The sequence below is a fragment of the Eubalaena glacialis genome, chromosome 1 (assembly GCF_028564815.1).
Source record: "Eubalaena glacialis isolate mEubGla1 chromosome 1, mEubGla1.1.hap2.+ XY, whole genome shotgun sequence".
Classification (NCBI taxonomy): domain Eukaryota; kingdom Metazoa; phylum Chordata; class Mammalia; order Artiodactyla; family Balaenidae; genus Eubalaena; species Eubalaena glacialis.
In genome coordinates this window covers 92,841,261-92,868,051 of record NC_083716.1, presented here as the reverse complement: position 1 = coordinate 92,868,051, position 26,791 = coordinate 92,841,261, and the positions used below count along the sequence as shown (strand labels likewise).

At 73.9% G+C, this 26,791-nt stretch overlaps 17 non-coding genes and 7 pseudogenes across 17 annotated transcripts; all 24 read right to left on the bottom strand.

Moving 5' to 3' along the window:
- Window positions 1-356: 356 nt before the first annotated feature.
- LOC133076539 (5S ribosomal RNA) lies at window positions 357-475 on the bottom strand (annotated as a pseudogene).
- A 910-nt stretch (window positions 476-1,385) lies between these two features.
- LOC133104324 (5S ribosomal RNA) lies at window positions 1,386-1,504 on the bottom strand. Its single transcript, XR_009703529.1, has one exon. It is a non-coding gene; the product is annotated as a 5S ribosomal RNA (ribosomal RNA).
- A 918-nt stretch (window positions 1,505-2,422) lies between these two features.
- On the bottom strand, window positions 2,423-2,541 carry LOC133080709 (5S ribosomal RNA). The gene has a single exon (XR_009698587.1). It is a non-coding gene; the product is annotated as a 5S ribosomal RNA (ribosomal RNA).
- Window positions 2,542-3,451: 910 nt separating this feature from the next.
- LOC133076537 (5S ribosomal RNA) lies at window positions 3,452-3,570 on the bottom strand (annotated as a pseudogene).
- A 910-nt stretch (window positions 3,571-4,480) lies between these two features.
- Window positions 4,481-4,599, bottom strand: LOC133104318 (5S ribosomal RNA). The gene has a single exon (XR_009703527.1). It is a non-coding gene; the product is annotated as a 5S ribosomal RNA (ribosomal RNA).
- Window positions 4,600-5,516: 917 nt separating this feature from the next.
- On the bottom strand, window positions 5,517-5,635 carry LOC133080253 (5S ribosomal RNA). The gene has a single exon (XR_009698443.1). It is a non-coding gene; the product is annotated as a 5S ribosomal RNA (ribosomal RNA).
- Window positions 5,636-7,609: 1,974 nt separating this feature from the next.
- LOC133080705 (5S ribosomal RNA) lies at window positions 7,610-7,728 on the bottom strand. The gene has a single exon (XR_009698586.1). It is a non-coding gene; the product is annotated as a 5S ribosomal RNA (ribosomal RNA).
- Window positions 7,729-8,646: 918 nt separating this feature from the next.
- LOC133080700 (5S ribosomal RNA) lies at window positions 8,647-8,765 on the bottom strand. Its single transcript, XR_009698585.1, has one exon. It is a non-coding gene; the product is annotated as a 5S ribosomal RNA (ribosomal RNA).
- A 909-nt stretch (window positions 8,766-9,674) lies between these two features.
- LOC133076530 (5S ribosomal RNA) lies at window positions 9,675-9,793 on the bottom strand (annotated as a pseudogene).
- Window positions 9,794-10,703: 910 nt separating this feature from the next.
- LOC133104310 (5S ribosomal RNA) lies at window positions 10,704-10,822 on the bottom strand. The gene has a single exon (XR_009703525.1). It is a non-coding gene; the product is annotated as a 5S ribosomal RNA (ribosomal RNA).
- Window positions 10,823-11,740: 918 nt separating this feature from the next.
- On the bottom strand, window positions 11,741-11,859 carry LOC133080695 (5S ribosomal RNA). The gene has a single exon (XR_009698583.1). It is a non-coding gene; the product is annotated as a 5S ribosomal RNA (ribosomal RNA).
- Window positions 11,860-13,797: 1,938 nt separating this feature from the next.
- Window positions 13,798-13,916, bottom strand: LOC133104756 (5S ribosomal RNA). Its single transcript, XR_009703722.1, has one exon. It is a non-coding gene; the product is annotated as a 5S ribosomal RNA (ribosomal RNA).
- A 948-nt stretch (window positions 13,917-14,864) lies between these two features.
- Window positions 14,865-14,983, bottom strand: LOC133080687 (5S ribosomal RNA). The gene has a single exon (XR_009698580.1). It is a non-coding gene; the product is annotated as a 5S ribosomal RNA (ribosomal RNA).
- An 898-nt stretch (window positions 14,984-15,881) lies between these two features.
- On the bottom strand, window positions 15,882-16,000 carry LOC133104426 (5S ribosomal RNA). The gene has a single exon (XR_009703572.1). It is a non-coding gene; the product is annotated as a 5S ribosomal RNA (ribosomal RNA).
- A 908-nt stretch (window positions 16,001-16,908) lies between these two features.
- Window positions 16,909-17,027, bottom strand: LOC133076524 (5S ribosomal RNA; annotated as a pseudogene).
- Window positions 17,028-17,973: 946 nt separating this feature from the next.
- LOC133104724 (5S ribosomal RNA) lies at window positions 17,974-18,092 on the bottom strand. The gene has a single exon (XR_009703703.1). It is a non-coding gene; the product is annotated as a 5S ribosomal RNA (ribosomal RNA).
- A 918-nt stretch (window positions 18,093-19,010) lies between these two features.
- On the bottom strand, window positions 19,011-19,129 carry LOC133080680 (5S ribosomal RNA). The gene has a single exon (XR_009698578.1). It is a non-coding gene; the product is annotated as a 5S ribosomal RNA (ribosomal RNA).
- Window positions 19,130-20,038: 909 nt separating this feature from the next.
- On the bottom strand, window positions 20,039-20,157 carry LOC133076515 (5S ribosomal RNA; annotated as a pseudogene).
- Window positions 20,158-21,103: 946 nt separating this feature from the next.
- On the bottom strand, window positions 21,104-21,222 carry LOC133104722 (5S ribosomal RNA). The gene has a single exon (XR_009703702.1). It is a non-coding gene; the product is annotated as a 5S ribosomal RNA (ribosomal RNA).
- A 918-nt stretch (window positions 21,223-22,140) lies between these two features.
- On the bottom strand, window positions 22,141-22,259 carry LOC133080677 (5S ribosomal RNA). The gene has a single exon (XR_009698577.1). It is a non-coding gene; the product is annotated as a 5S ribosomal RNA (ribosomal RNA).
- A 909-nt stretch (window positions 22,260-23,168) lies between these two features.
- Window positions 23,169-23,287, bottom strand: LOC133076511 (5S ribosomal RNA; annotated as a pseudogene).
- A 908-nt stretch (window positions 23,288-24,195) lies between these two features.
- Window positions 24,196-24,314, bottom strand: LOC133076505 (5S ribosomal RNA; annotated as a pseudogene).
- Window positions 24,315-25,260: 946 nt separating this feature from the next.
- Window positions 25,261-25,379, bottom strand: LOC133080675 (5S ribosomal RNA). The gene has a single exon (XR_009698576.1). It is a non-coding gene; the product is annotated as a 5S ribosomal RNA (ribosomal RNA).
- Window positions 25,380-26,297: 918 nt separating this feature from the next.
- LOC133080667 (5S ribosomal RNA) lies at window positions 26,298-26,416 on the bottom strand. The gene has a single exon (XR_009698574.1). It is a non-coding gene; the product is annotated as a 5S ribosomal RNA (ribosomal RNA).
- Between the last annotated feature and the right edge of the window lie 375 nt (window positions 26,417-26,791).

Here is a 26,791-nt window from a genome sequence, read left to right as displayed (position 1 = left end):
CTTTTTCCGGATGGAGCTGTGGAGAGACACACGGGCAGACAGGGGGCTGCGGCGCGGCTGGGCTCCGGTGGGGGCGGCCAAGTGCAGGTCGAGGGCCTCGCGGGCCGCACGGATGGCACCCCGGCCTGCGGCGGAGTCTGGGTCCGGGCCAGCCACCACGGGAGCGGCTGGGGTGGCGGCTGCCTTCCAGGGCCGCATTCTGGCCGCATGTCCAGCCAGCTCGGCGGGGAGCGATCCCTCCGGCGCGCTGTGTTGGGAGGGACGTGAGGAGGTGAGGCCTGCAGCGGTGCTCAGCGGGGGCGGAGGCGGCCTCGGCCGCGGGCCACTAAATGTCAAGGCGGAGCGGGAGGCAAAAAAGCCTACAGCACTCGGTATTCCCATGTGGTCTCCCATCCAGGTACGAAACAGGCCAGACCCTGATTAGCTTCCGAGATCAGACGAGGTGTGGTGCGTTCAGGGAGGTGTGGCCGTAGAATGCAGCGGGGGCCACGGTGTGCCTCTTGAGGCTTAGCTTCGCTGGTGCTGGCGACTTACCGCCAGCCCGGCAGCCAACCCTCTCCGGCGCGGCCCTGCCGTCCGCCCAGGCAAGCGACAGGAGGCCTCGAGGGCCCGGGGGTGGTGGAGTTGTGGGCGACTTCGCAGCTCAGGTCAGGCGGGACCCTCCAGGCCTGTAGGCGCTTGGCCCTCCGCCCCAGAGCCGCTCAACGCTCACAGGACTTGGCCCCGGAGGCTTAAGGGCCTGTGGCCCTCGGTCCCTTGTGCATTCCCCACCCTGTCAATCCACACAGTGCTAGGCGCAGCCCAGCCACGGCCTGGCCGGCCCGCCTGCCCAACGGCAGTTGGCCCGAAGCCACTGGGAGCCACCATTGAGCCGGCACGGCCCCTTAGACACAGCAACGCCACCCTTGCCCCCACGCCAACTGCCGAGCAAAGTTCCCGGCGCCTGGTGTCTAGCCAGCCCAGCGAACCGGTCCCAGCCCACGACCCCGCTCCCACTCTCGGCCGTGGCGAAGTGGCAAAGGGTGGGCTTTTTCCGGAGGGAGCTGTGGAGAGACACACGGGCAGACAGGGGGCTGCGGCGCGGCTGGGCTCCGGTGGGGGCGGCCAAGTGCAGGTCGAGGGCTTCGTGGGCCGCAGGGACGGCACCCCGGCCTGCGGCGGAGTCTGGGTCCGGGCCAGCCACCACGGGAGCGGCTGGGGTGGCGGCTGCCTTCCAGGGCCGCCTTCTGGCCGCCTGGCCGGCCAGGCCGGCGCGGAGCGCCCCCTCTGGCGCGCTGTGGTGGGAGGGGCCGGAGGAGGTGGGGCCTGCAGCGCTGCCCGGCGGGGGCGGGGGCGGGGGCGGAGGCGGCGGGCGACTAAAGGAGAAGGCGGAGCGGGAGGCAAGAAGCCTACAGCACCCGGTATTCCCAGGCGGTCTCCCATCCAAGTACTAACCAGGCCCGACCCTGCTTAGCTTCCGAGATCAGACGAGTTCGGGCGCGTTCAGGGTGGTATGGCCGTAGACGTTAAGAGGGGCCCGCGGAGTGCCTCTTGAGGCCCAGCTTCGCTGGCGCTTGCGCCTCCCGGCCAGCCCGGCGGCCAGCCCGCCCCGGCAGGGCCCCGCCGCCCGCCCAGGCAGGGCAACGGCGGCCTCGGGGACCAGGGGGGTGGCGGAGGGTTCGGCGACCTCCCAGCCCAGGGCGGGCGGGACCCACCAAACCGTTCGGCGCTTGGCGCCCCGCCCCAGATCCCGCACGTCGCTCACAGGGACGTGGCCCCGGAGGCTTCAGGGCCCGGGGCCCGCGGTCCCTTGGGCCTCCCCTCTGCCCGCCCACGCGGCGCTAGGCGCAGCCCAGCCGCAGCCCGGGCCGGCCCTCCTGCCCAACGGCAGTCGGCCCTTAACCCACTGGAAGCCACCATTGAGTCGGCACGGCCCCTTAGCCCCAGCAAGGCCACCCTTGCCCCCACGCCACCCGCCGAGCACAGGACCCGGCGCCTTGTGGCCGGCCGGCCTGGAGCACCGGCCCCGGCCCCCGCCCCCGCTCCCGCCCCCGGCCGTGGCGAAACGGCGGAGGGGGGGCTTTTTCCGGAGGGAGCTGTGGAGAGACACACCGGCAGATAGGTGGCTGCGCCGGGGCTGGGCGCTAGTGGGGGCGGCCAGGTGCAGGTCAAGGGGCTCGCGGGCCGCACGGCCGGCACCCGGGCCTGAGGCGGAGTCTGGGTTCAGGCCAGCCACCCCGGGAGCGGCTGGGATGCGGCTGCCTTCCAGGGCCGCCTTCTGGCCGCCTGGCCGGCCAGGCAGGCGGAGAGCGCCCCCTCTGGTGCGTTGTGGTGGGAGGGGCCGGAGGAGGTGGGGCCTGCAGCGGTGCCCGGCGGGGGCGGGGGCGGGGGCGGGGGCGGAGGCGGCGGGCGACTAAAGGAGAAGGCGGAGCGGGAGGCAAAAAGCCTACAGCACCCGGTATTCCCAGGCGGTCTCCCATCCAAGTACTAACCAGGCCCGACCCTGCTTAGCTTCCGAGATCAGACGAGATCGGGCGCGTTCAGGGTGGTATGGCCGTAGACGCAGGAGGGGCCCGCGCGGTGCCTCTTGAGGCCCAGCTTCGCTGGCGCCTGCGCCTTACCGCCATGCCGGCGGCCAGCCCTCTCGGGCAGGGCCCTGCCGCCCGCCCAGGCAGGCGACAGGAGGCCTCGGGGACCCGGGGGTGGTGGAGTGGTGTGCCACCTCGCAGCCCAGGGCGGGCGGGACGCTCCAGGCCCGTCGGCGCTTGGCGCCCCGCCGCAGATCCCGCTCGACGCTCACAGGGACGCGGCCCCGGAGGCTTCAGGGCCCGGCGGCCGCGGTCCCTTGGGCATCCCCCCCTGCCCGCCCACGCGGAGTTAGGCGCAGCCCGGCCACGGCCGGGCCGGCCCTCCGGCCGGGCAGCAGCTGGCCCGAAGCCACTGGGAGCCACCATGGAGTGGGCACGGCCCCTTAGCCCCAGCAAGGCCCCCCCTTGCCCCCACGCCGCCCGCCGAGCACAGGACCCCGGCCCTGGTGGCCGGCAGGCCCGGAGAAGCGGCCCCGGCCCCCGCCCCCGCTCCCGCCCCCGGCCGTGGCGAAACGGCGGAGGGGGGGGCTTTTTCCGGAGGGAGCTGTGGAGAGACACACGGGCAGACAGGGGGCCGCGGCGCGGCTGGGCTCCGGTGGGGGCGGCCAAGTGCAGGTCGAGGGCCTCGCGGGCCGCACGGACGGCACCCCGGCCTGCGGCGGAGTCTGGGTCCGGGCCAGCCACCACGGGAGCGGCTGGGGTGGCGGCTGCCTTCCAGGGCCGCATTCTGGCCGCATGTCCAGCCAGCTCGGCGGGGAGCGATCCCTCCGGCGCGCTATGTTGGGAGGGACGTGAGGAGGTGAGGCCTGCAGCGGTGCTCAGCGGGGGCGGAGGCGGCCTCGGCCGCGGGCCACTAAATGTCAAGGCGGAGCGGGAGGCAAAAAAGCCTACAGCACTCGGTATTCCCATGTGGTCTCCCATCCAGGTACGAAACAGGCCAGACCCTGATTAGCTTCCGAGATCAGACGAGGTGTGGTGCGTTCAGGGAGGTGTGGCCGTAGAATGCAGCGGGGGCCACGGTGTGCCTCTTGAGGCTTAGCTTCGCTGGTGCTGGCGACTTACCGCCAGCCCGGCAGCCAACCCTCTCCGGCGCGGCCCTGCCGTCCGCCCAGGCAAGCGACAGGAGGCCTCGAGGGCCCGGGGGTGGTGGAGTTGTGGGCGACTTCGCAGCTCAGGTCAGGCGGGACCCTCCAGGCCTGTAGGCGCTTGGCCCTCCGCCCCAGAGCCGCTCAACGCTCACAGGACTTGGCCCCGGAGGCTTAAGGGCCTGTGGCCCTCGGTCCCTTGTGCATTCCCCACCCTGTCAATCCACACAGTGCTAGGCGCAGCCCAGCCACGGCCTGGCCGGCCCGCCTGCCCAACGGCAGTTGGCCCGAAGCCACTGGGAGCCACCATTGAGCCGGCACGGCCCCTTAGACACAGCAACGCCACCCTTGCCCCCACGCCAACTGCCGAGCAAAGTTCCCGGCGCCTGGTGTCTAGCCAGCCCAGCGAACCGGTCCCAGCCCACGACCCCGCTCCCAGTCTCGGCCGTGGCGAAGTGGCAAAGGGTGGGCTTTTTCCGGAGGGAGCTGTGGAGAGACACACGGGCAGACAGGGGGCTGCGGCGCGGCTGGGCTCCGGTGGGGGCGGCCAAGTGCAGGTCGAGGGCTTCGTGGGCCGCACGGACGGCACCCCGGCCTGCGGCGGAGTCTGGGTCCGGGCCAGCCACCACGGGAGCGGCTGGGGTGGCGGCTGCCTTCCAGGGCCGCCTTCTGGCCGCCTGGCCGGCCAGGCCGGCGCGGAGCGCCCCCTCTGGCGCGCTGTGGTGGGAGGGGCCGGAGGAGGTGGGGCCTGCAGCGCTGCCCGGCGGGGGCGGGGGCGGGGGCGGAGGCGGCGGGCGACTAAAGGAGAAGGCGGAGCGGGAGGCAAGAAGCCTACAGCACCCGGTATTCCCAGGCGGTCTCCCATCCAAGTACTAACCAGGCCCGACCCTGCTTAGCTTCCGAGATCAGACGAGTTCGGGCGCGTTCAGGGTGGTATGGCCGTAGACGTTAAGAGGGGCCCGCGGAGTGCCTCTTGAGGCCCAGCTTCGCTGGCGCTTGCGCCTCCCGGCCAGCCCGGCGGCCAGCCCGCCCCGGCAGGGCCCCGCCGCCCGCCCAGGCAGGGCAACGGCGGCCTCGGGGACCAGGGGGGTGGCGGAGGGTTCGGCGACCTCCCAGCCCAGGGCGGGCGGGACCCACCAAACCGTTCGGCGCTTGGCGCCCCGCCCCAGATCCCGCACGTCGCTCACAGGGACGTGGCCCCGAGGCTTCAGGGCCCGGGGCCCGCGGTCCCTTGGGCCTCCCCTCTGCCCGCCCACGCAGCGCTAGGCGCAGCCCAGCCGCAGCCCGGGCCGGCCCTCCTGCCCGACGGCAGTCGGCCCTTAACCCACTGGGAGCCACCATTGAGTCGGCACGGCCCCTTAGCCGCAGCAAGGCCACCCTTGCCCCCACGCCACCCGCCGAGCACAGGACCCGGCGCCTTGTGGCCGGCCGGCCCGGAGCACCGGCCCCGGCCCCCGCCCCCGCTCCCGCCCCCGGCCGTGGCGAAACGGCGGAGGGGGGGCTTTTTCCGGAGGGAGCTGTGGAGAGACACACCGGCAGATAGGTGGCTGCGCCGGGGCTGGGCGCTAGTGGTGGCGGCCAGGTGCAGGTCAAGGGGCTCGCGGGCCGCACGGCCGGCACCCGGGCCTGAGGCGGAGTCTGGGTTCAGGCCAGCCACCCCGGGAGCGGCTGGGATGCGGCTGCCTTCCAGGGCCGCCTTCTGGCCGCCTGGCCGGCCAGGCAGGCGGAGAGCGCCCCCTCTGGCGCGCTGTGGTGGGAGGGGCCGCAGGAGGTGGGGCCTGCAGCGCTGCCCGGCGGGGGCGGGGGCGGGGGCGGGGGCGGAGGCGGCGGGCGACTAAAGGAGAAGGCGGAGCGGGAGGCAAAAAGCCTACAGCACCTGGTATTCCCAGGCGGTCTCCCATCCAAGTACTAACCAGGCCCGACCCTGCTTAGCTTCCGAGATCAGACGAGATCGGGCGCGTTCAGGGTGGTATGGCCGTAGACGCAGGAGGGGCCCGCGCGGTGCCTCTTGAGGCCCAGCTTCGCTGGCGCCTGCGCCTTACCGCCATGCCGGCGGCCAGCCCTCTCCGGCAGGGCCCTGCCGCCCGCCCAGGCAGGCGACAGGAGGCCTCGGGGACCAGGGGGTGGCGGAGTGGTGGGCCACCTCGCAGCCCAGGGCGGGCGGGACGCTCCAGGCCCGTCGGCGCTTGGCGCCCCGCCGCAGATCCCGCTCGACGCTCACAGGGACGCGGCCCCGGAGGCTTCAGGGCCCGGCGGCCGCGGTCCCTTGGGCATCCCCCCCTGCCCGCCCACGCGGAGTTAGGCGCAGCCCGGCCACGGCCGGGCCGGCCCTCCGGCCGGGCAGCAGCTGGCCCGAAGCCACTGGGAGCCACCATGGAGTGGGCACGGCCCCTTAGCCCCAGCAAGGCCCCCCCTTGCCCCCACGCCGCCCGCCGAGCACAGGACCCCGGTCCTGGTGGCCGGCAGGCCCGGAGAAGCGGCCCCGGCCCCCGCCCCCGCTCCCGCCCCCGGCCGTGGCGAAACGGCGGAGGGGGGGCTTTTTCCGGAGGGAGCTGTGGAGAGACACACGGGCAGACAGGGGGCTGCGGCGCGGCTGGGCTCCGGTGGGGGCGGCCAAGTGCAGGTCGAGGGCCTCGCGGGCCGCACGGACGGCACCCCGGCCTGCGGCGGAGTCTGGGTCCGGGCCAGCCACCACGGGAGCGGCTGGGGTGGCGGCTGCCTTCCAGGGCCGCATTCTGGCCGCATGTCCAGCCAGCTCGGCGGGGAGCGATCCCTCCGGCACGCTGTGTTGGGAGGGACGTGAGGAGGTGAGGCCTGCAGCGGTGCTCAGCGGGGGCGGAGGCGGCCTCGGCCGCGGGCCACTAAATGTCAAGGCGGAGCGGGAGGCAAAAAAGCCTACAGCACTCGGTATTCCCATGTGGTCTCCCATCCAGGTACGAAACAGGCCAGACCCTGAGTAGCTTCCGAGATCAGACGAGGTGTGTTGCGTTCAGGGAGGTGTGGCCGTAGAATGCAGCGGGGGCCACGGTGTGCCTCTTGAGGCTTAGCTTCGCTGGTGCTGGCGACTTACCGCCAGCCCGGCAGCCAACCCTCTCCGGCGCGGCCCTGCCGTCCGCCCAGGCAAGCGACAGGAGGCCTCGAGGGCCCGGGGGTGGTGGAGTTGTGGGCGACTTCGCAGCTCAGGTCAGGCGGGACCCTCCAGGCCTGTAGGCGCTTGGCCCTCCGCCCCAGAGCCGCTCAACGTTCACAGGACTTGGCCCCGGAGGCTTAAGGGCCTGTGGCCCTCGGTCCCTTGTGCATTCCCCACCCTGTCAATCCACACAGTGCTAGGCGCAGCCCAGCCACGGCCTGGCCGGCCCGCCTGCCCAACGGCAGTTGGCCCGAAGCCACTGGGAGCCACCATTGAGCCGGCACGGCCCCTTAGACACAGCAACGCCACCCTTACCCCCACGCCAACTGCCGAGCAAAGTTCCCGGCGCCTGGTGTCTAGCCAGCCCAGCGAACCGGTCCCAGCCCACGACCCCGCTCCCACTATCGGCCGTGGCGAAGTGGCAAAGGGTGGGCTTTTTCCGGAGGGAGCTGTGGAGAGACACACGGGCAGACAGGGGGCTGCGGCGCGGCTGGGCTCCGGTGGGGGCGGCCAAGTGCAGGTCGAGGGCTTCGTGGGCCGCACGGACGGCACCCCGGCCTGCGGCGGAGTCTGGGTCCGGGCCAGCCACCACGGGAGCGGCTGGGGTGGCGGCTGCCTTCCAGGGCCGCCTTCTGGCCGCCTGGCCGGCCAGGCCGGCGCGGAGTGCCCCCTCTGGCGCGCTGTGGTGGGAGGGGCCGGAGGAGGTGGGGCCTGCAGCGCTGCCCGGCGGGGGCGGGGGCGGGGGCGTAGACAGCGGCCTCGGCCTCGGCCTCGGCCTCCGCCTAGGCCGCGGGCGACTAAAGGAGAAGGCGGAGCGGGAGGCAAAAAGCCTACAGCACCCGGTATTCCCAGGCGGTCTCCCATCCAAGTACTAACCAGGCCCGACCCTGCTTAGCTTCCGAGATCAGACGAGATCGGGCGCGTTCAGGGTGGTATGGCCGTAGACGTTAAGAGGGGCCCGCGGAGTGCCTCTTGAGGCCCAGCTTCGCTGGCGCTTGCGCCTCCCCGCCACCCCGGCGGCCAGCCCGCCCCGGCAGGGCCCCGCCGCCCGCCCAGGCAGGGCAACGGCGGCCTCGGGTACCAGGGGGGTGGCGGAGGGTTCGGCGACCTCCCAGCCCAGGGCGGGCGGGACCCACCAAACCGTTCGGCGCTTGGCGCCCCGCCCCAGATCCCGCACGTCGCTCACAGGGACGTGGCCCCGGAGGCTTCAGGGCCCGGGGCCCGCGGTCCCTTGGGCCTCCCCTCTGCCCGCCCACGCGGCGCTAGGCGCAGCCCAGCCGCAGCCCGGGCCGGCCCTCCTGCCCGACGGCAGTCGGCCCTTAACCCACTGGGAGCCACCATTGAGTCGGCACGGCCCCTTAGCCCCAGCAAGGCCACCCTTGCCCCCACGCCACCCGCCGAGCACAGGACCCGGCGCCTTGTGGCCGGCCGGCCCGGAGCACCGGCCCCGGCCCCCGCCCCCGCTCCCGCCCCCGGCCGTGGCGAAACGGCGGAGGGGGGGCTTTTTCCGGAGGGAGCTGTGGAGAGACACACCGGCAGATAGGTGGCTGCGCCGGGGCTGGGCGCTGGTGGGGGCGGCCAGGTGCAGGTCAAGGGGCTCGCGGGCCGCACGGCCGGCACCCGGGCCTGAGGCGGAGTCTGGGTTCAGGCCAGCCACCCCGGGAGCGGCTGGGATGCGGATGCCTTCCAGGGCCGCCTTCTGGCCGCCTGGCCGGCCAGGCAGGCAGAGAGCGCCCCCTCTGGCGCGCTGTGGTGGGAGGGGCCGGAGGAGGTGGGGCCTGCAGCGGTGCCCGGCGGGGGCGGGGGCGGGGGCGGGGGCGGAGGCGGCGGGCGACTAAAGGAGAAGGCGGAGCGGGAGGCAAAAAGCCTACAGCACCCGGTATTCCCAGGCGGTCTCCCATCCAAGTACTAACCAGGCCCGACCCTGCTTAGCTTCCGAGATCAGACGAGATCGGGCGCGTTCAGGGTGGTATGGCCGTAGACGCAGGAGGGGCCGGCGCGGTGCCTCTTGAGGCCCAGCTTCGCTGGCGCCTGCGCCTTACCGCCATGCCGGCGGCCAGCCCTCTCCGGCAGGGCCCTGCCGCCCGCCCAGGCAGGCGACAGGAGGCCTCGGGGACCCGGGGGTGGTGGAGTGGTGGGCCACCTCGCAGCCCAGGGCGGGCGGGACGCTCCAGGCCCGTCGGCGCTTGGCGCCCCGCCGCAGATCCCGCTCGACGCTCACAGGGACGCGGCCCCGGAGGCTTCAGGGCCCGGCGGCCGCGGTCCCTTGGGCATCCCCCCCTGCCCGCCCACGCGGAGTTAGGCGCAGCCCGGCCACGGCCGGGCCGGCCCTCCGGCCGGGCAGCAGCTGGCCCGAAGCCACTGGGAGCCACCATGGAGTGGGCACGGCCCCTTAGCCCCAGCAAGGCCCCCCTTGCCCCCACGCCGCCCGCCGAGCACAGGACCCCGGCCCTGGTGGCCGGCAGGCCCGGAGAAGCGGCCCCGGCCCCCGCCCCCGCTCCCGCCCCCGGCCGTGGCGAAACGGCGGAGGGGGGGGCTTTTTCCGGAGGGAGCTGTGGAGAGACACACGGGCAGACAGGGGGATGCGGCGCGGCTGGGCTCCGGTGGGGGCGGCCAAGTGCAGGTCGAGGGCCTCGCGGGCCGCACGGACGGCACCCCGGCCTGCGGCGGAGTCTGGGTCCGGGCCAGCCACCACGGGAGCGGCTGGGGTGGCGGCTGCCTTCCAGGGCCGCATTCTGGCCGCATGTCCAGCCAGCTCGGCGGGGAGCGATCCCTCCGGCGCGCTATGTTGGGAGGGACGTGAGGAGGTGAGGCCTGCAGCGGTGCTCAGCGGGGGCGGAGGCGGCCTCGGCCGCGGGCCACTAAATGTCAAGGCAGAGCGGGAGGCAAAAAAGCCTACAGCACTCGGTATTCCCATGTGGTCTCCCATCCAGGTACGAAACAGGCCAGACCCTGATTAGCTTCCGAGATCAGACGAGGTGTGGTGCGTTCAGGGAGGTGTGGCCGTAGAATGCAGCGGGGGCCACGGTGTGCCTCTTGAGGCTTAGCTTTGCTGGTGCTGGCGACTTACCGCCAGCCCGGCAGCCAACCCTCTCCGGCGCGGCCCTGCCGTCCGCCCAGGCAAGCGACAGGAGGCCTCGAGGGCCCGGGGGTGGTGGAGTTGTGGGCGACTTCGCAGCTCAGGTCAGGCGGGACCCTCCAGGCCTGTAGGCGCTTGGCCCTCCGCCCCAGAGCCGCTCAACGCTCACAGGACTTGGCCCCGGAGGCTTAAGGGCCTGTGGCCCTCGGTCCCTTGTGCATTCCCCACCCTGTCAATCCACACAGTGCTAGGCGCAGCCCAGCCACGGCCTGGCCGGCCCGCCTGCCCAACGGCAGTTGGCCCGAAGCCACTGGGAGCCACCATTGAGCCGGCACGGCCCCTTAGACACAGCAACGCCACCCTTGCCCCCACGCCAACTGCCGAGCAAAGTTCCCGGCGCCTGGTGTCTAGCCAGCCCAGCGAACCGGTCCCAGCCCACGACCCCGCTCCCACTCTCGGCCGTGGCGAAGTGGCAAAGGGTGGGCTTTTTCCGGAGGGAGCTGTGGAGAGACACACGGGCAGACAGGGTGCTGCGGCGCGGCTGGGCTCCGGTGGGGGCGGCCAAGTGCAGGTCGAGGGCTTCGTGGGCCGCACGGATGGCACCCCGGCCTGCGGCGGAGTCTGGGTCCGGGCCAGCCACCACGGGAGCGGCTGGGGTGGCGGCTGCCTTCCAGGGCCGCCTTCTGGCCGCCTGGCCGGCCAGGCCGGCGCGGAGCGCCCCCTCTGGCGCGCTGTGGTGGGAGGGGCCGGAGGAGGTGGGGCCTGCAGCGCTGCCCGGCGGGGGCGGGGGCGGGGGCGGAGGCGGCGGGCGACTAAAGGAGAAGGCGGAGCGGGAGGCAAGAAGCCTACAGCACCCGGTATTCCCAGGCGGTCTCCCATCCAAGTACTAACCAGGCCCGACCCTGCTTAGCTTCCGAGATCAGACGAGTTCGGGCGCGTTCAGGGTGGTATGGCCGTAGACGTTAAGAGGGGCCCGCGGAGTGCCTCTTGAGGCCCAGCTTCCCTGGCGCTTGCGCCTCCCTGCCAGCCCGGCGGCCAGCCCGCCCCGGCAGGGCCCCGCCGCCCGCCCAGGCAGGGCAACGGCGGCCTCGGGTACCAGGGGGGTGGCGGAGGGTTCGGCGACCTCCCAGCCCAGGGCGGGCGGGACCCACCAAACCGTTCGGCGCTTGGCGCCCCGCCCCAGATCCTGCACGTCGCTCACAGGGACGTGGCCCCGGAGGCTTCAGGGCCCGGGGCCCGCGGTCCCTTGGGCCTCCCCTCTGCCCGCCCACGCAGCGCTAGGCGCAGCCCAGCCGCAGCCCGGGCCGGCCCTCCTGCCCGACGGCAGTCGGCCCTTAACCCACTGGGAGCCACCATTGAGTCGGCACGGCCCCTTAGCCCCAGCAAGGCCACCCTTGCCCCCACGCCACCCGCCGAGCACAGGACCCGGCGCCTTGTGGCCGGCCGGCCCGGAGCACCGGCCCCGGCCCCCGCCCCCGCTCCCGCCCCCGGCCGTGGCGAAACGGCGGAGGGGGGGCTTTTTCCGGATGGAGCTGTGGAGAGACACACCGGCAGATAGGTGGCTGCGCCGGGGCTGGGCGCTAGTGGGGGCGGCCAGGTGCAGGTCAAGGGGCTCGCGGGCCGCACGGCCGGCACCCGGGCCTGAGGCGGAGTCTGGGTTCAGGCCAGCCACCCCGGGAGCGGCTGGGATGCGGCTGCCTTCCAGGGCCGCCTTCTGGCCGCCTGGCCGGCCAGGCAGGCGGAGAGCGCCCCCTCTGGCGCGCTGTGGTGGGAGGGGCCGGAGGAGGTGGGGCCTGCAGCGCTGCCCGTCGGGGGCGGGGGCGGGGGCGGGGGCGGAGGCGGCGGGCGACTAAAGGAGAAGGCGGAGCGGGAGGCAAAAAGCCTACAGCACCCGGTATTCCCAGGCGGTCTCCCATCCAAGTACTAACCAGGCCCGACCCTGCTTAGCTTCCGAGATCAGACGAGATCGGGCGCGTTCAGGGTGGTATGGCCGTAGACGCAGGAGGGGCCCGCGCGGTGCCTCTTGAGGCCCAGCTTCGCTGGCGCCTGCGCCTTACCGCCATGCCGGCGGCCAGCCCTCTCCGGCAGGGCCCTGCCGCCCGCCCAGGCAGGCGACAGGAGGCCTCGGGGACCCGGGGGTGGCGGAGTGGTGGGCCACCTCGCAGCCCAGGGCGGGCGGGACGCTCCAGGCCCGTCGGCGCTTGGCGCCCCGCCGCAGATCCCGCTCGACGCTCACAGGGACGCGGCCCCGGAGGCTTCAGGGCCCGGCGGCCGCGGTCCCTTGGGCATCCCCCCCTGCCCGCCCACGCGGAGTTAGGCGCAGCCCGGCCACGGCCGGGCCGGCCCTCCGGCCGGGCAGCAGCTGGCCCGAAGCCACTGGGAGCCACCATGGAGTGGGCACGGCCCCTTAGCCCCAGCAAGGCCCCCCCTTGCCCCCACGCCGCCCGCCGAGCACAGGACCCCGGCCCTGGTGGCCGGCAGGCCCGGAGAAGCGGCCCCGGCCCCCGCCCCCGCTCCCGCCCCCGGCCGTGGCGAAACGGCGGAGGGGGGGCTTTTTCCGGAGGGAGCTGTGGAGAGACACACGGGCAGACAGGGGGCTGCGGCGCGGCTGGGCTCCGGTGGGGGCGGCCAAGTGCAGGTCGAGGGCCTCGCAGGCCGCACGGACGGCACCCCGGCCTGCGGCGGAGTCTGGGTCCGGGCCAGCCACCACGGGAGCGGCTGGGGTGGCGGCTGCCTTCCAGGGCCGCATTCTGGCCGCATGTCCAGCCAGCTCGGCGGGGAGCGATCCCTCCGGCACGCTGTGTTAGGAGGGACGTGAGGAGGTGAGGCCTGCAGCGGTGCTCAGCGGGGGCGGAGGCGGCCTCGGCCGCGGGCCACTAAATGTCAAGGCGGAGCGGGAGGCAAAAAAGCCTACAGCACTCAGTATTCCCATGTGGTCTCCCATCCAGGTACGAAACAGGCCAGACCCTGAGTAGCTTCCGAGATCAGACGAGGTGTGTTGCGTTCAGGGAGGTGTGGCCGTAGAATGCAGCGGGGGCCACGGTGTGCCTCTTGAGGCTTAGCTTCGCTGGTGCTGGCGACTTACCGCCAGCCCGGCAGCCAACCCTCTCCGGCGCGGCCCTGCCGTCCGCCCAGGCAAGCGACAGGAGGCCTCGAGGGCCCGGGGGTGGTGGAGTTGTGGGCGACTTCGCAGCTCAGGTCAGGCGGGACCCTCCAGGCCTGTAGGCGCTTGGCCCTCCGCCCCAGAGCCGCTCAACGTTCACAGGACTTGGCCCCGGAGGCTTAAGGGCCTGTGGCCCTCGGTCCCTTGTGCATTCCCCACCCTGTCAATCCACACAGTGCTAGGCGCAGCCCAGCCACGGCCTGGCCGGCCCGCCTGCCCAACGGCAGTTGGCCCGAAGCCACTGGGAGCCACCATTGAGCCGGCACGGCCCCTTAGACACAGCAACGCCACCCTTACCCCCACGCCAACTGCCGAGCAAAGTTCCCGGCGCCTGGTGTCTAGCCAGCCCAGCGAACCGGTCCCAGCCCACGACCCCGCTCCCACTATCGGCCGTGGTGAAGTGGCAAAGGGTGGGCTTTTTCCGGAGGGAGCTGTGGAGAGACACACGGGCAGACAGGGGGCTGCGGCGCGGCTGGGCTCCGGTGGGGGCGGCCAAGTGCAGGTCGAGGGCTTCGTGGGCCGCACGGACGGCACCCCGGCCTGTGGCGGAGTCTGGGTCCGGGCCAGCCACCACGGGAGCGGCTGGGGTGGCGGCTGCCTTCCAGGGCCGCCTTCTGGCCGCCTGGCCGGCCAGGCCGGCGCGGAGCGCCCCCTCTGGCGCGCTGTGGTGGGAGGGGCCGGAGGAGGTGGGGCCTGCAGCGCTGCCCGGCGGGGGCGGGGGCGGGGGCGGAGGCGGCGGGCGACTAAAGGAGAAGGCGGAGCGGGAGGCAAAAAGCCTACAGCACCCGGTATTCCCAGGCGGTCTCGCATCCAAGTACTAACCAGGCCCGACCCTGCTTAGCTTCCGAGATCAGACGAGATCGGGCGCGTTCAGGGTGGTATGGCCGTAGACGCAGGAGGGGCCCGCGCGGTGCCTCTTGAGGCCCAGCTTCGCTGGCGCCTGCGCCTTATCGCCATGCCGGCGGCCAGCCCTCTCCGGCAGGGCCCTGCCGCCCGCCCAGGCAGGCGACAGGAGGCCTCGGGGACCCGGGGGTGGCGGAGTGGTGGGCCACCTCGCAGCCCAGGGCGGGCGGGACGCTCCAGGCCCGTCGGCGCTTGGCGCCCCGCCGCAGATCCCGCTCGACGCTCACAGGGACGCGGCCCCGGAGGCTTCAGGGCCCGGCGGCCGCGGTCCCTTGGGCATCCCCCCCTGCCCGCCCACGCGGAGTTAGGCGCAGCCCGGCCACGGCCGGGCCGGCCCTCCGGCCGGGCAGCAGCTGGCCCGCAGCCACTGGGAGCCACCATGGAGTGGGCACGGCCCCTTAGCCCCAGCAAGGCCCCCCCTTGCCCCCACGCCGCCCGCCGAGCACAGGACCCCGGCCCTGGTGGCCGGCAGGCCCGGAGAAGCGGCCGCGGCCCCCGCCCCCGCTCCCGCCCCCGGCCGTGGCGAAACGGCGGAGAGGGGGGCTTTTTCCGGAGGGAGCTGTGGAGAGACACACGGGCAGACAGGGGGCTGCGGCGGGGCTGGGCTCCGGTGGGGGCGGCCAAGTGCAGGTCGAGGGCTTCGTGGGCCGCACGGACGGCACCCCGGCCTGCGGCGGAGTCTGGGTCCGGGCCAGCCACCACGGGAGCGGCTGGGGTGGCGGCTGCCTTCCAGGGCCGCCTTCTGGCCGCCTGGCCGGCCAGGCCGGCGCGGAGTGCCCCCTCTGGCGCGCTGTGGTGGGAGGGGCCGGAAGAGGTGGGGCCTGCAGCGCTGCCCGGCGGGGGCGGGGGCGGGGGCGGAGGCAGCGGCCTCGGCCTCGGCCTCGGCCTCCGCCTAGGCCGCGGGCGACTAAAGGAGAAGGCGGAGCGGGAGGCAAAAAGCCTACAGCACCCGGTATTCCCAGGCGGTCTCCCATCCAAGTACTAACCAGGCCCGACCCTGCTTAGCTTCCGAGATCAGACGAGATCGGGCGCGTTCAGGGTGGTATGGCCGTAGACGTTAAGAGGGGCCCGCGGAGTGCCTCTTGAGGCCCAGCTTCGCTGGCGCTTGCGCCTCCCCGCCAGCCCGGCGGCCAGCCCGCCCCGGCAGGGCCCCGCCGCCCGCCCAGGCAGGGCAACGGCGGCCTCGGGTACCAGGGGGGTGGCGGAGGGTTCGGCGACCTCCCAGCCCAGGGCGGGCGGGACCCACCAAACCGTTCGGCGCTTGGCGCCCCGCCCCAGATCCCGCACGTCGCTCACAGGGACGTGGCCCCGGAGGCTTCAGGGCCCGGGGCCCGCGGTCCCTTGGGCCTCCCCTCTGCCCGCCCACGCGGCGCTAGGCGCAGCCCAGCCGCAGCCCGGGCCGGCCCTCCTGCCCGACGGCAGTCGGCCCTTAACCCACTGGGAGCCACCATTGAGTCGGCACGGCCCCTTAGCCCCAGCAAGGCCACCCTTGCCCCCACGCCACCCGCCGAGCACAGGACCCGGCGCCTTGTGGCCGGCCGGCCCGGAGCACCGGCCCCGGCCCCCGCCCCCGCTCCCGCCCCCGGCCGTGGCGAAACGGCGGAGGGGGGGCTTTTTCCGGAGGGAGCTGTGGAGAGACACACCGGCAGATAGGTGGCTGCGCCGGGGCTGGGCGCTGGTGGGGGCGGCCAGGTGCAGGTCAAGGGGCTCGCGGGCCGCACGGCCGGCACCCGGGCCTGAGGCGGAGTCTGGGTTCAGGCCAGCCACCCCGGGAGCGGCTGGGATGCGGCTGCCTTCCAGGGCCGCCTTCTGGCCGCCTGGCCGGCCAGGCAGGCGGAGAGCGCCCCCTCTGGCGCGCTGTGGTGGGAGGGGCCGGAGGAGGTGGGGCCTGCAGCGGTGCCCGGCGGGGGCGGTGGCGGGGGCGGGGGCGGAGGCGGCGGAGCGGGAGGCAAAAAGCCTACAGCACCCGGTATTCCGAGGCGGTCTCCCATCCAAGTACTAACCAGGCCCGACCCTGCTTAGCTTCCGAGATCAGACGAGATCGGGCGCGTTCAGGGTGGTATGGCCGTAGACGCAGGAGGGGCCCGCGCGGTGCCTCTTGAGGCCCAGCTTCGCTGGCGCCTGCGCCTTACCGCCATGCCGGCGGCCAGCCCTCTCCGGCAGGGCCCTGCCGCCCGCCCAGGCAGGCGACAGGAGGCCTCGGGGACCCGGGGGTGGCGGAGTGGTGGGCCACCTAAAGCCCAGGGCGGGCGGGACGCTCCAGGCCTGTCGGCGCTTGGCGCCCCGCCGCAGATCCCGCTCGACGCTCACAGGGACGCGGCCCCGGAGGCTTCAGGGCCCGGCGGCCGCGGTCCCTTGGGCATCCCCCCCTGCCCGCCCACGCGGAGTTAGGCGCAGCCCGGCCACGGCCGGGCCGGCCCTCCGGCCGGGCAGCAGCTGGCCCGAAGCAACTGGGAGCCACCATGGAGTGGGCACGGCCCCTTAGCCCCAGCAAGGCCCCCCCTTTCCCCCACGCCGCCCGCCGAGCACAGGACCCTGGCCCTGGTGGCCGGCAGGCCCGGAGAAGCGGCCCCGGCCCCCGCCCCCGCTCCCGCCCCCGGCCGTGGCGAAACGGCGGAGGGGGGGCTTTTTCCGGAGGGAGCTGTGGAGAGACACACGGGCAGACAGGGGGCTGCGGCGCGGCTGGGCTCCGGTGGGGGCGGCCAAGTGCAGGTCGAGGGCCTCGCGGGCCGCACGGACGGCACCCCGGCCTGCGGCGGAGTCTGGGTCCGGGCCAGCCACCACGGGAGCGGCTGGGGTGGCGGCTGCCTTCCAGGGCCGCATTCTGGCCGCATGTCCAGCCAGCTCGGCGGGGAGCGATCCCTCCGGCGCGCTGTGTTGGGAGGGACGTGAGGAGGTGAGGCCTGCAGCGGTGCTCAGCGGGGGCGGAGGCGGCCTCGGCCGCGGGCCACTAAATGTCAAGGCGGAGCGGGAGGCAAAAAAGCCTACAGCACTCGGTATTCCCATGTGGTCTCCCATCCAGGTACGAAACAGGCCAGACCCTGATTAGCTTCCGAGATCAGACGAGGTGTGGTGCGTTCAGGGAGGTGTGGCCGTAGAATGCAGCGGGGGCCACGGTGTGCCTCTTGAGGCTTAGCTTCGCTGGTGCTGGCGACTTACCGCCAGCCCGGCAGCCAACCCTCTCCGGCGCGGCCCTGCCGTCCGCCCAGGCAAGCGACAGGAGGCCTCGAGGGCCCGGGGGTGGTGGAGTTGTGGGCGACTTCGCAGCTCAGGTCAGGCGGGACCCTCCAGGCCTGTAGGCGCTTGGCCCTCCGCCCCAGAGCCGCTCAACGCTCACAGGACTTGGCCCCGGAGGCTTAAGGGCCTGTGGCCCTCGGTCCCTTGTGCATTCCCCACCCTGTCAATCCACACAGTGCTAGGCGCAGCCCAGCCACGGCCTGGCCAGCCCGCCTGCCCAACGGCAGTTGGCCCGAAGCCACTGGGAGCCACCATTGAGCCGGCACGGCCCCTTAGACACAGCAACGCCACCCTTGCCCCCACGCCAACTGCCGAGCAAAGTTCCCGGCGCCTGGTGTCTAGCCAGCCCAGCGAACCGGTCCCAGCCCACGACCCCGCTCCCACTATCGGCCGTGGCGAAGTGGCAAAGGGTGGGCTTTTTCCGGAGGGAGCTGTGGAGAGACACACGGGCAGACAGGGGGCTGCGGCGCGGCTGGGCTCTGGTGGGGGCGGCCAAGTGCAGGTCGAGGGCTTCGTGGGCCGCACGGACGGCACCCCGGCCTGCGGCGGAGTCTGGGTCCGGGCCAGCCACCACGGGAGCGGCTGGGGTGGCGGCTGCCTTCCAGGGCCGCCTTCTGGCCGCCTGGCCGGCCAGGCCGGCGCGGAGCGCCCCCTCTGGCGCGCTGTGGTGGGAGGGGCCGGAGGAGGTGGGGCCTGCAGCGCTGCCCGGCGGGGGCGGGTGCGGGGGCAGAGGCAGCGGCCTCGGCCTCGGCCTCGGCCTCGGCCTAGGCCGCGGGCGACTAAAGGAGAAGGCGGAGCGGGAGGCAAAAAGCCTACAGCACCCGGTATTCCCAGGCGGTCTCCCATCCAAGTACTAACCAGTCCCGACCCTGCTTAGCTTCCGAGATCAGACGAGATCGGGCGCGTTCAGGGTGGTATGGCCGTAGACGTTAAGAGGGGCCCGCGGAGTGCCTCTTGAGGCCCAGCTTCGCTGGCGCTTGCGCCTCCCCGCCAGCCCGGCGGCCAGCCCGCCCCGGCAGGGCCCCGCCGCCCGCCCAGGCAGGGCAACGGCGGCCTCGGGTACCAGGGGGGTGGCGGAGGGTTCGGCGACCTCCCAGCCCAGGGCGGGCGGGACCCACCAAACCGTTCGGCGCTTGGCGCCCCGCCCCAGATCCCGCACGTCGCTCACAGGGACGTGGCCCCGGAGGCTTCAGGGCCCGGGGCCCGCGGTCCCTTGGGCCTCCCCTCTGCCCGCCCACGCGGCGCTAGGCGCAGCCCAGCCGCAGCCCGGGCCGGCCCTCCTGCCCGACGGCAGTCGGCCCTTAACCCACTGGGAGCCACCATTGAGTCGGCACGGCCCCTTAGCCCCAGCAAGGCCACCCTTGCCCCCACGCCACCCGCCGAGCACAGGACCCGGCGCCTTGTGGCCGGCCGGCCCGGAGCACCGGCCCCGGCCCCCGCCCCCGCTCCCGCCCCCGGCCGTGGCGAAACGGCGGAGGGGGGGCTTTTTCCGGAGGGAGCTGTGGAGAGACACACCGGCAGATAGGTGGCTGCGCCGGGGCTGGGCGCTGGTGGGGGCGGCCAGGTGCAGGTCAAGGGGCTCGCGGGCCGCACGGCCGGCACCCGGGCCTGAGGCGGAGTCTGGGTTCAGGCCAGCCACCCCGGGAGCGGCTGGGATGCGGCTGCCTTCCAGGGCCGCCTTCTGGCCGCCTGGCCGGCCAGGCAGGCGGAGAGCGCCCCCTCTGGCGCGCTGTGGTGGGAGGGGCCGGAGGAGGTGGGGCCTGCAGCGGTGCCCGGCGGGGGCGGGGGCGGGGGCGGGGGCGGAGGCGGCGGGCGACTAAAGGAGAAGGCGGAGCGGGAGGCAAAAAGCCTACAGCACCCGGTATTCCCAGGCGGTCTCCCATCCAAGTACTAACCAGGCCCGACCCTGCTTAGCTTCCGAGATCAGACGAGATCGGGCGCGTTCAGGGTGGTATGGCCGTAGACGCAGGAGGGGCCCGCGCGGTGCCTCTTGAGGCGCAGCTTCGCTGGCGCCTGCGCCTTACCGCCATGCCGGCGGCCAGCCCTCTCCGGCAGGGCCCTGCCGCCCGCCCAGGCAGGCGACAGGAGGCCTCGGGGACCCGGGGGTGGCGGAGTGGTGGGCCACCTCGCAGCCCAGGGCGGGCGGGACGCTCCAGGCCCGTCGGCGCTTGGCGCCCCGCCGCAGATCCCGCTCGACGCTCACAGGGACGCGGCCCCGGAGGCTTCAGGGCCCGGCGGCCGCGGTCCCTTGGGCATCCCCCCCTGCCCGCCCACGCGGAGTTAGGCGCAGCCCGGCCACGGCCGGGCCGGCCCTCCGGCCGGGCAGCAGCTGGCCCGAAGCCACTGGGAGCCACCATGGAGTGGGCACGGCCCCTTAGCCCCAGCAAGGCCCCCCTTGCCCCCACGCCGCCCGCCGAGCACAGGACCCCGGCCCTGGTGGCCGGCAGGCCCGGAGAAGCGGCCCCGGCCCCCGCCCCCGCTCCCGCCCCCGGCCGTGGCGAAACGGCGGAGGGGGGGGCTTTTTCCGGAGGGAGCTGTGGAGAGACACAGGGGCAGACAGGGGGATGCGGCGCGGCTGGGCTCCGGTGGGGGCGGCCAAGTGCAGGTCGAGGGCCTCGCGGGCCGCACGGACGGCACCCCGGCCTGCGGCGGAGTCTGGGTCCGGGCCAGCCACCACGGGAGCGGCTGGGGTGGCGGCTGCCTTCCAGGGCCGCATTCTGGCCGCATGTCCAGCCAGCTCGGCGGGGAGCGATCCCTCCGGCGCGCTATGTTGGGAGGGACGTGAGGAGGTGAGGCCTGCAGCGGTGCTCAGCGGGGGCGGAGGCGGCCTCGGCCGCGGGCCACTAAATGTCAAGGCGGAGCGGGAGGCAAAAAAGCCTACAGCACTCGGTATTCCCATGTGGTCTCCCATCCAGGTACGAAACAGGCCAGACCCTGATTAGCTTCCGAGATCAGACGAGGTGTGGTGCGTTCAGGGAGGTGTGGCCGTAGAATGCAGCGGGGGCCACGGTGTGCCTCTTGAGGCTTAGCTTCGCTGGTGCTGGCGACTTACCGCCAGCCCGGCAGCCAACCCTCTCCGGCGCGGCCCTGCCGTCCGCCCAGGCAAGCGACAGGAGGCCTCGAGGGCCCGGGGGTGGTGGAGTTGTGGGCGACTTCGCAGCTCAGGTCAGGCGGGACCCTCCAGGCCTGTAGGCGCTTGGCCCTCCGCCCCAGAGCCGCTCAACGCTCACAGGACTTGGCCCCGGAGGCTTAAGGGCCTGTGGCCCTCGGTCCCTTGTGCATTCCCCACCCTGTCAATCCACACAGTGCTAGGCGCAGCCCAGCCACGGCCTGGCCGGCCCGCCTGCCCAACGGCAGTTGGCCCGAAGCCACTGGGAGCCACCATTGAGCCGGCACGGCCCCTTAGACACAGCAACGCCACCCTTGCCCCCACGCCAACTGCCGAGCAAAGTTCCCGGCGCCTGGTGTCTAGCCAGCCCAGCGAACCGGTCCCAGCCCACGACCCCGCTCCCACTCTCGGCCGTGGCGAAGTGGCAAAGGGTGGGCTTTTTCCGGAGGGAGCTGTGGAGAGACACACGGGCAGACAGGGGGCTGCGGCGCGGCTGGGCTCCGGTGGGGGCGGCCAAGTGCAGGTCGAGGGCTTCGTGGGCCGCACGGACGGCACCCCGGCCTGCGGCGGAGTCTGGGTCCGGGCCAGCCACCACGGGAGCGGCTGGGGTGGCGGCTGCCTTCCAGGGCCGCCTTCTGGCCGCCTGGCCGGCCAGGCCGGCGCGGAGCGCCCCCTCTGGCGCGCTGTGGTGGGAGGGGCCGGAGGAGGTGGGGCCTGCAGCGCTGCCCGGCGGGGGCGGGTGCGGGGGCAGAGGCAGCGGCCTCGGCCTCGGCCTCGGCCTCGGCCTAGGCCGCGGGCGACTAAAGGAGAAGGCGGAGCGGGAGGCAAAAAGCCTACAGCACCCGGTATTCCCAGGCGGTCTCCCATCCAAGTACTAACCAGTCCCGACCCTGCTTAGCTTCCGAGATCAGACGAGATCGGGCGCGTTCAGGGTGGTATGGCCGTAGACGTTAAGAGGGGCCCGCGGAGTGCCTCTTGAGGCCCAGCTTCGCTGGCGCTTGCGCCTCCCCGCCAGCCCGGCGGCCAGCCCGCCCCGGCAGGGCCCCGCCGCCCGCCCAGGCAGGGCAACGGCGGCCTCGGGTACCAGGGGGGTGGCGGAGGGTTCGGCGACCTCCCAGCCCAGGGCGGGCGGGACCCACCAAACCGTTCGGCGCTTGGCGCCCCGCCCCAGATCCCGCACGTCGCTCACAGGGACGTGGCCCCGGAGGCTTCAGGGCCCGGGGCCCGCGGTCCCTTGGGCCTCCCCTCTGCCCGCCCACGCGGCGCTAGGCGCAGCCCAGCCGCAGCCCGGGCCGGCCCTCCTGCCCGACGGCAGTCGGCCCTTAACCCACTGGGAGCCACCATTGAGTCGGCACGGCCCCTTAGCCCCAGCAAGGCCACCCTTGCCCCCACGCCACCCGCCGAGCACAGGACCCGGCGCCTTGTGGCCGGCCGGCCCGGAGCACCGGCCCCGGCCCCCGCCCCCGCTCCCGCCCCCGGCCGTGGCGAAACGGCGGAGGGGGGGCTTTTTCCGGAGGGAGCTGTGGAGAGACACACCGGCAGATAGGTGGCTGCGCCGGGGCTGGGCGCTGGTGGGGGCGGCCAGGTGCAGGTCAAGGGGCTCGCGGGCCGCACGGCCGGCACCCGGGCCTGAGGCGGAGTCTGGGTTCAGGCCAGCCACCCCGGGAGCGGCTGGGATGCGGCTGCCTTCCAGGGCCGCCTTCTGGCCGCCTGGCCGGCCAGGCAGGCGGAGAGCGCCCCCTCTGGCGCGCTGTGGTGGGAGGGGCCGGAGGAGGTGGGGCCTGCAGCGGTGCCCGGCGGGGGCGGGGGCGGGGGCGGGGGCGGAGGCGGCGGGCGACTAAAGGAGAAGGCGGAGCGGGAGGCAAAAAGCCTACAGCACCCGGTATTCCCAGGCGGTCTCCCATCCAAGTACTAACCAGGCCCGACCCTGCTTAGCTTCCGAGATCAGACGAGATCGGGCGCGTTCAGGGTGGTATGGCCGTAGACGCAGGAGGGGCCCGCGCGGTGCCTCTTGAGGCGCAGCTTCGCTGGCGCCTGCGCCTTACCGCCATGCCGGCGGCCAGCCCTCTCCGGCAGGGCCCTGCCGCCCGCCCAGGCAGGCGACAGGAGGCCTCGGGGACCCGGGGGTGGCGGAGTGGTGGGCCACCTCGCAGCCCAGGGCGGGCGGGACGCTCCAGGCCCGTCGGCGCTTGGCGCCCCGCCGCAGATCCCGCTCGACGCTCACAGGGACGCGGCCCCGGAGGCTTCAGGGCCCGGCGGCCGCGGTCCCTTGGGCATCCCCCCCTGCCCGCCCACGCGGAGTTAGGCGCAGCCCGGCCACGGCCGGGCCGGCCCTCCGGCCGGGCAGCAGCTGGCCCGAAGCAACTGGGAGCCACCATGGAGTGGGCACGGCCCCTTAGCCCCAGCAAGGCCCCCCCTTTCCCCCACGCCGCCCGCCGAGCACAGGACCCTGGCCCTGGTGGCCGGCAGGCCCGGAGAAGCGGCCCCGGCCCCCGCCCCCGCTCCCGCCCCCGGCCGTGGCGAAACGGCGGAGGGGGGGCTTTTTCCGGAGGGAGCTGTGGAGAGACACACGGGCAGACAGGGGGCTGCGGCGCGGCTGGGCTCCGGTGGGGGCGGCCAAGTGCAGGTCGAGGGCCTCGCGGGCCGCACGGACGGCACCCCGGCCTGCGGCGGAGTCTGGGTCCGGGCCAGCCACCACGGGAGCGGCTGGGGTGGCGGCTGCCTTCCAGGGCCGCATTCTGGCCGCATGTCCAGCCAGCTCGGCGGGGAGCGATCCCTCCGGCGCGCTGTGTTGGGAGGGACGTGAGGAGGTGAGGCCTGCAGCGGTGCTCAGCGGGGGTGGAGGCGGCCTCGGCCGCGGGCCACTAAATGTCAAGGCGGAGCGGGAGGCAAAAAAGCCTACAGCACTCGGTATTCCCATGTGGTCTCCCATCCAGGTACGAAACAGGCCAGACCCTGATTAGCTTCCGAGATCAGACGAGGTGTGGTGCGTTCAGGGAGGTGTGGCCGTAGAATGCAGCGGGGGCCACGGTGTGCCTCTTGAGGCTTAGCTTCGCTGGTGCTGGCGACTTACCGCCAGCCCGGCAGCCAACCCTCTCCGGCGCGGCCCTGCCGTCCGCCCAGGCAAGCGACAGGAGGCCTCGAGGGCCCGGGGGTGGTGGAGTTGTGGGCGACTTCGCAGCTCAGGTCAGGCGGGACCCTCCAGGCCTGTAGGCGCTTGGCCCTCCGCCCCAGAGCCGCTCAACGCTCACAGGACTTGGCCCCGGAGGCTTAAGGGCCTGTGGCCCTCGGTCCCTTGTGCATTCCCCACCCTGTCAATCCACACAGTGCTAGGCGCAGCCCAGCCACGGCCTGGCCAGCCCGCCTGCCCAACGGCAGTTGGCCCGAAGCCACTGGGAGCCACCATTGAGCCGGCACGGCCCCTTAGACACAGCAACGCCACCCTTGTCCCCACGCCAACTGCCGAGCAAAGTTCCCGGCGCCTGGTGTCTAGCCAGCCCAGCGAACCGGTCCCAGCCCACGACCCCGCTCCCACTATCGGCCGTGGCGAAGTGGCAAAGGGTGGGCTTTTTCCGGAGGGAGCTGTGGAGAGACACACGGGCAGACAGGGGGCTGCGGCGCGGCTGGGCTCTGGTGGGGGCGGCCAAGTGCAGGTCGAGGGCTTCGTGGGCCGCACGGACGGCACCCCGGCCTGCGGCGGAGTCTGGGTCCGGGCCAGCCACCACGGGAGCGGCTGGGGTGGCGGCTGCCTTCCAGGGCCGCCTTCTGGCCGCCTGGCCGGCCAGGCCGGCGCGGAGCGCCCCCTCTGGCGCGCTGTGGTGGGAGGGGCCGGAGGAGGTGGGGCCTGCAGCGCTGCCCGGCGGGGGCGGAGGCGGCCTCGGCCGCGGGCCACTAAATGTCAAGGCGGAGCGGGAGGCAAAAAAGCCTACAGCACTCGGTATTCCCATGTGGTCTCCCATCCAGGTACGAAACAGGCCAGACCCTGATTAGCTTCCGAGATCAGACGAGGTGTGGTGCGTTCAGGGAGGTGTGGCCGTAGAATGCAGCGGGGGCCACGGTGTGCCTCTTGAGGCTTAGCTTCGCTGGTGCTGGCGACTTACCGCCAGCCCGGCAGCCAACCCTCTCCGGCGCGGCCCTGCCGTCCGCCCAGGCAAGCGACAGGAGGCCTCGAGGGCCCGGGGGTGGTGGAGTTGTGGGCGACTTCGCAGCTCAGGTCAGGCGGGACCCTCCAGGTCTGTAGGCGCTTGGCCCTCCGCCCCAGAGCCGCTCAACGCTCACAGGACTTGGCCCCGGAGGTTTAAGGGCCTGTGGCCCTCGGTCCCTTGTGCATTCCCCACCCTGTCAATCCACACAGTGCTAGGCGCAGCCCAGCCACGGCCTGGCCGGCCCGCCTGCCCAATGGCAGTTGGCCCGAAGCCACTGGGAGCCACCATTGAGCCGGCACGGCCCCTTAGACACAGCAACGCCACCCTTGCCCCCACGCCAACTGCCGAGCAAAGTTCCCGGCGCCTGGTGTCTAGCCAGCCCAGCGAACCGGTCCCAGCCCACGACCCCGCTCCCACTATCGGCCGTGGCGAAGTGGCAAAGGGTGGGCTTTTTCCGGAGGGAGCTGTGGAGAGACACACGGGCAGACAGGGGGCTGCGGCGCGGCTGGGCTCTGGTGGGGGCGGCCAAGTGCAGGTCGAGGGCTTCGTGGGCCGCACGGACGGCACCCCGGCCTGCGGCGGAGTCTGGGTCCGGGCCAGCCACCACGGGAGCGGCTGGGGTGGCGGCTGCCTTCCAGGGCCGCCTTCTGGCCGCCTGGCCGGCCAGGCCGGCGCGGAGCGCCCCCTCTGGCGCGCTGTGGTGGGAGGGGCCGGAGGAGGTGGGGCCTGCAGCGCTGCCCGGCGGGGGCGGGTGCGGGGGCAGAGGCAGCGGCCTCGGCCTCGGCCTCGGCCTCGGCCTAGGCCGCGGGCGACTAAAGGAGAAGGCGGAGCGGGAGGCAAAAAGCCTACAGCACCCGGTATTCCCAGGCGGTCTCCCATCCAAGTACTAACCAGGCCCGACCCTGCTTAGCTTCCGAGATCAGACGAGATCGGGCGCGTTCAGGGTGGTATGGCCGTAGACGTTAAGAGGGGCCCGCGGAGTGCCTCTTGAGGCCCAGCTTCGCTGGCGCTTGCGCCTCCCCGCCAGCCCGGCGGCCAGCCCGCCCCGGCAGGGCCCCGCCGCCCGCCCAGGCAGGGCAACGGCGGCCTCGGGTACCAGGGGGGTGGCGGAGGGTTCGGCGACCTCCCAGCCCAGGGCGGGCGGGACCCACCAAACCGTTCGGCGCTTGGCGCCCCGCCCCAGATCCCGCACGTCGCTCACAGGGACGTGGCCCCGGAGGCTTCAGGGCCCGGGGCCCGCGGTCCCTTGGGCCTCCCCTCTGCCCGCCCACGCGGCGCTAGGCGCAGCCCAGCCGCAGCCCGGGCCGGCCCTCCTGCCCGACGGCAGTCGGCCCTTAACCCACTGGGAGCCACCATTGAGTCGGCACGGCCCCTTAGCCCCAGCAAGGCCACCCTTGCCCCCACGCCACCCGCCGAGCACAGGACCCGGCGCCTTGTGGCCGGCCGGCCCGGAGCACCGGCCCCGGCCCCCGCCCCCGCTCCCGCCCCCGGCCGTGGCGAAACGGCGGAGGGGGGGCTTTTTCCGGAGGGAGCTGTGGAGAGACACACCGGCAGATAGGTGGCTGCGCCGGGGCTGGGCGCTGGTGGGGGCGGCCAGGTGCAGGTCAAGGGGCTCGCGGGCCGCACGGCCGGCACCCGGGCCTGAGGCGGAGTCTGGGTTCAGGCCAGCCACCCCGGGAGCGGCTGGGATGCGGCTGCCTTCCAGGGCCGCCTTCTGGCCGCCTGGCCGGCCAGGCAGGCGGAGAGCGCCCCCTCTGGCGCGCTGTGGTGGGAGGGGCCGGAGGAGGTGGGGCCTGCAGCGGTGCCCGGCGGGGGCGGGGGCGGGGGCGGGGGCGGAGGCGGCGGGCGACTAAAGGAGAAGGCGGAGCGGGAGGCAAAAAGCCTACAGCACCCGGTATTCCCAGGCGGTCTCCCATCCAAGTACTAACCAGGCCCGACCCTGCTTAGCTTCCGAGATCAGACGAGATCGGGCGCGTTCAGGGTGGTATGGCCGTAGACGCAGGAGGGGCCCGCGCGGTGCCTCTTGAGGCGCAGCTTCGCTGGCGCCTGCGCCTTACCGCCATGCCGGCGGCCAGCCCTCTCCGGCAGGGCCCTGCCGCCCGCCCAGGCAGGCGACAGGAGGCCTCGGGGACCCGGGGGTGGCGGAGTGGTGGGCCACCTCGCAGCCCAGGGCGGGCGGGACGCTCCAGGCCCGTCAGCGCTTGGCGCCCCGCCGCAGATCCCGCTCGACGCTCACAGGGACGCGGCCCCGGAGGCTTCAGGGCCCGGCGGCCGCGGTCCCTTGGGCATCCCCCCCTGCCCGCCCACGCGGAGTTAGGCGCAGCCCGGCCACGGCCGGGCCGGCCCTCCGGCCGGGCAGCAGCTGGCCCGAAG